Below are 4863 nucleotides of genomic sequence, written 5' to 3' on the forward strand. Positions count from 1 at the left end.
GCAGATTGATCATCACTGCAACACACAATATAGCTACCCCCATGTGGACACAAGATGGCCACCAGAAGATGGCCAGCAGGAGAGGGCAGTTGGGAGGCACCCGGCCTGCAAGGGAGGGCAGTTGAGAGGGACCAGGCCTGCAAGGGAGGGCAGTTGGAGGTGATCAGCCCTGCAGGAGAGGGCAGTTAGGGGTGACCAGGCTGGCAGAGGAGGGAAGTTGGGGGCAAACAGGCTGGCAGCAGAGTGGTTAGGGGGTGATCAGGCTGGCAGGCAGAAGTGGTTAGGGGCAATCAGGAAGGCAGGCAGGTGAGCGGTTGGGAGCCAGCAGTCCTGGATTGTGAGAGGGATGTCCGACTGCCCATTTAGGCCCGATCCTACTGAGATCCTGGGATCGGGCCTAAACGGGCAGTCGGACATCCCTCGAGGGGTCCCAGATTGGAGAGGGTACAGGCTGGGCTGAGGGACAACTCCCCTCCATGCACGAATTTCGTGCACCGGGCCTCTAATAAAAGAGTAAAATGCTAATTGACCATACCTTCGCTACACCCACAGCCAATCAAAGTGAGTATGCAAATTAACCCAACAAAGATGGTGGTTAATTTGCATATGCTGAGGGAGGGAGGAGTGAAGACTGAAGACAGCATAGAAGGAAGAGGGAGGGAAAGGGAAAGCAAGGGGGCTGCCAGAGGGAAAGCGCGGGCGGGGTGGGCCAGGTGGCTGCGGCAGCTGCTTGCAGGAATCTTCCTGCAATGGGCCCCTAGTAAAAGGATAATATGCTAATTAGACTGGGAGACCTTCCAAGAGACCTTCCGGATGTTCTTCTGGACAAAGCCATGGTAGCGGGGCCAAGGTAGAGGCGGTTAGGGGCCAAGAGTGGAGGGCAGTTGTGGGTGATCAGGCCAGGATGGGACGGCAGTTGTGGGTGTTCAGGCTGGTGGGGGTGATCAGGCCGGTGGGAGAAAGCAGTTGGGGGTGAGCAGGCCGGCAGGGAGAGCCAGTTGGGGCGAGCAGGCCATCAGTGGGGGTCAGCTGGGGGCAATCAGGCCGGCGAGGAGGAAGTTGGGGGTGAGAAGGCCGGCAGGGGGAAGTTGGGGGCGTGCAGGCTGGTGGGGAGGGCAGGTGGAGGTGAGCAGGCCAGCACGGGGGGTAGTTGGGGGTGATCAGGCTGGCAGGGGGGCAGTTGGGGGCAAGCAGGCAGAGTGGTTAGGGGCAATCGGGCAGGCAGGAAGGTGAGCAGTTAGGAGCCAGTGGTCCCAGATTGCGAGAGGGATCGGGCCTAAACTGGCAGTTGGACATCCCCCAAGGGGTCCCAGATTGGAGAGGGTGCAGGCCAGTCTGAGGGAAACCCTCCTTCATGCACAAATTTTGTGCACTGGGCCACTAGTGAATAAATATTTTCTTTTCTAAGACTTCTACTTGAGGAAGCCTGAGACCTCTGAACTGAGGAGGGAGAGTTGGTGCAGGTTTTCCTCAGCAGGATGTAAACTGTGTGAGGCTGGGACTCCTAAGCCGTCAGGAAGGAGCCCATGTCAGATCCTCCCCTAGACATGGGAAAACAATACTATCTTGCTAGTGGGTTCTGAACCTTCTTGGCTGCAGGGGGCATATATATCTATTAGGCTATTTGTCCTGACCCACAGGATTGTTGCCTTCTCTCAGTGTGGGTCCTCTGAGAAGCAGACATCAATATGGGGTTAAATGTGCAAGTGATTTATTGGGGGAAAAACGTGAAAGATACAGGCATGGAAGCAGGAGTAGGCAGGAAGAGCCTTCCCACCACAGTGCAGGACTGACACCTGAAAAAGGAGATGTCAAAGGAAGGAGCCCTGGGAAGGAAGAGTCTCAGACAGCAGCACAGTTCTGAGAAAGTCCTGGCCAGATTGAAGGGAAATACCTGAGCAATGTTTGCCTATTGGAGGAATCCCATGTCACAGGAGTGGCTGGGACTGGTGTCTCTGGCAGACTCAGTCATTGGCTGGAAGAAGCCTGGGGGCAACATGGTCTTGATGTGAATACCACTGAGGGTCCAAAAGTGTAGCAGCTGCGGCTGTCAGTGAACTCAGCTCCCTGCAGCTGGTTCTCTCTAAGAATGCTATGAGCAGTGCATCTTTGTGCCCACAGCTCCATCCCTGCAGCCTCCTAGGATCCCCACCCTGCCACCCTGCTTGGGATCAGTCCTCACTGGTTTGTTCCCAAGGCAATTGTTTCTCCCCTTCCAGCAGAACTCCAGGCTAGACAATTTGTCTGGGCCTCTTCAGGCTTCACAGTACGATCCAGGCTCCTAGAACCTGTCTTGCTGGAGTGTCCACTTGGAGTAGGCAGGTTGTGGGGGTTGCTGGGGTGGGGATGTTGGGTTTGGTTTACCAATTGGTCAGATGGTCAGTGCATATGGTAGAGACATTAACAATAGCCCTCAAAGGAAAGCTGCTGCTGCTTCTCCCTCCCGTCTGCACCCTCTGCTCTGAGGCAAACCTGGAAACCATCTTCTCCTTCCCTTTACCTTCAAAGAAACTACTCACTAGTCTGGCTCCTTGTAGCTGTATGAATGAATAGCTCCCTGTGAGTTCTCAGTCACCCTGTGCTGCTTGTGGTGGGGAAAAGGGTAAAGGGATGGAACAGTGAGTAGTGGGCAGCTGACCAGGGCCAATGGAGCCATCTCCAACCAGGATCCTGATAGAAAACATTTCCTCTGGAAGGGTGGCCACAATGCTGGCCTGGCTGGTGGCTCCTCCTGGCCAAGTACCAGGTGTGCTTTGTTATTGTGCCTCCAAGACCTAGTCTAAAGCCTGGGACACAGTGGATGCCCAATTCCTGTTTGTTGAACAAGTGCCTTTGTGTTTCTCCTCCTGGTGACCCCCTTTGCATGCCACTAACATGTGGCTTCATGAGAACAGGAAATTTGTTTTGTTCATTGAGATAGCCTAGCTCACAGCCTAGGACATGATAAGAACTCAACAAAGAGTTTCCATTGGGTGCAAGAGCCCTATTTCCAGGAGCATAAAAAGGAGGAAAGGGTAGGCTCTGCCCATGAGAGCTCCCAGACTGATGGGGATCCACAGCTCCTTAGGCAACAGGTGGGGAGCCAGGATTTACTTGGAAATAGCTAGACAATAAGGACCCATTTTTAAAGCTATGAGCAAGAACTTAGCTGGCTACAGCTGACTGGAGAAGACTTGGCATTGAGGGGGACATTGGAATGATTGAGGTGACAAGATCTGGACGGAGCCAGCTGTTACACACTTTCTAAGCTTATTTATGGAGAACACATGTTCTGACATACTCTGGACACATGGGCTGATCAAGGGCCTGGGTGGAGGAAAGTGAGGCTGGCCTGGAAAATCTGATAGGACATTTCCTAGTCTCATGCTGAAACTGCTCATGGTGAGAAATAGCCCAGATGGGGGCCAGTCTCTCTGCTGGAGAGCTGGGCCAAGATCTCAGGCAGTGGGTCTTACCAGCAGGCTTATCTTTGGCTCTCTTGTTGGAGGTTGGCATCAAGGAAAATGAAAGACTTCTTGGACCTATGAGAGAGCAGTAGTGCACTCTCTGCACCTACTTCAGCCTGGGCACACCTCACAGGCTCATTCTCACCATGGCATCACACGTCTTCAGGGCCTTGAGTCTTGCTCTAACAAGAGAGATCATCATATCCATTTATGTGTTGCTTTTGAACTCCTAGCTGTTGTCACTGCCAGCTTGAACCTGCAAGTGCCCAAAGGGCAGGTTCTAAGGCTTTATCATCCTTTAGGGGAGATTATTCTGTGCAACTTCAAATTTGGAGAGGGCTCATAATTGAGAGAAAAGGAACCAATAAACCAATGTCTGTCCCACGAGATGTCTTTTGATGGTTTTTCCTACATAGGAGCTTTTCACACTCTATATGAAGCTGGAAGACTAGGGGTGGAGGCTCAGGTTGAGGCTAAGGTTAGGGTTTAATTAAGGTTCAGTGCATGGTTAGGGTTAGAATGAAAGAAAGTGGTCTGCACTCAGATGGAATCCACAGTCTTGGCCCCTACTGGGCCACATCAACCAAAGTTAACCTGCCCAGACATTTAAATATTGTCTGCTACACACAAATGATACACCGAGACTTGTTTTATATATCTTTGAGGAAAATCTTAAAGTTCAAAAGTTCTAGCTAAAGGTATGATGGTCTGCATTAATGACAGGAGTTATGGAAGGAGCAAGAAATTCAACCCACGATTGGTCATTAATGTGGCAGTGTCAGTTCTTTCAGCAACTGAGGCTTCATAGAGAGCAGTGTTTGGAGAGAACAGTTATTTTCAAGCTAAGGAGAGACTGGGTGGGTCTGAAGGCCCATAGTGCGTAGGCTCTGAGGAGAAGCAATGTGGAAGAACACTGTGGTGAGGTCTTTAGCAAGTCTTTGGTTTCCTCCTCCTCTTCTTGGCTGACACTATATGTTAAGAACTGTGCTTATTGCTTCAGAAGCATTATCTTATTTTGTCCTCAGGACACTCTATGAGGAAAGTCAAATATCATCCCATTTTGCAGATGAGGAAACAGACTGTAGAAAGTTAGCTAACTAATCTACAACTTCAGAACAGGATTAGGAATGGGAGTTAGGCCTGACTCCAGAGACTTTATCACTGCCATCTTCTGTTGACTCGAGATTTTCCTGGAGTCTAGGCTTGCTAGGAAGCTCCCCAGGGCACAGGTGGCACAGGAGATCTTGGTACTTCTGATGCAAAATTATCCCAAGCATGACCCATCCATAATGCCCTTCTTGTCCAGTGTCCCTAAAATCTGATCCCCTTGGAACTCCTTAGTCCTGCTGGACCTCCTTGGAATTCCTCCAGGCCCACATGGACAGGAGCCTGCTCCCTGGTACTTACGCTGTCTGTA

The sequence above is a fragment of the Eptesicus fuscus genome, chromosome 1 (assembly GCF_027574615.1).
Source record: "Eptesicus fuscus isolate TK198812 chromosome 1, DD_ASM_mEF_20220401, whole genome shotgun sequence".
Taxonomy (NCBI): domain Eukaryota; kingdom Metazoa; phylum Chordata; class Mammalia; order Chiroptera; family Vespertilionidae; genus Eptesicus; species Eptesicus fuscus.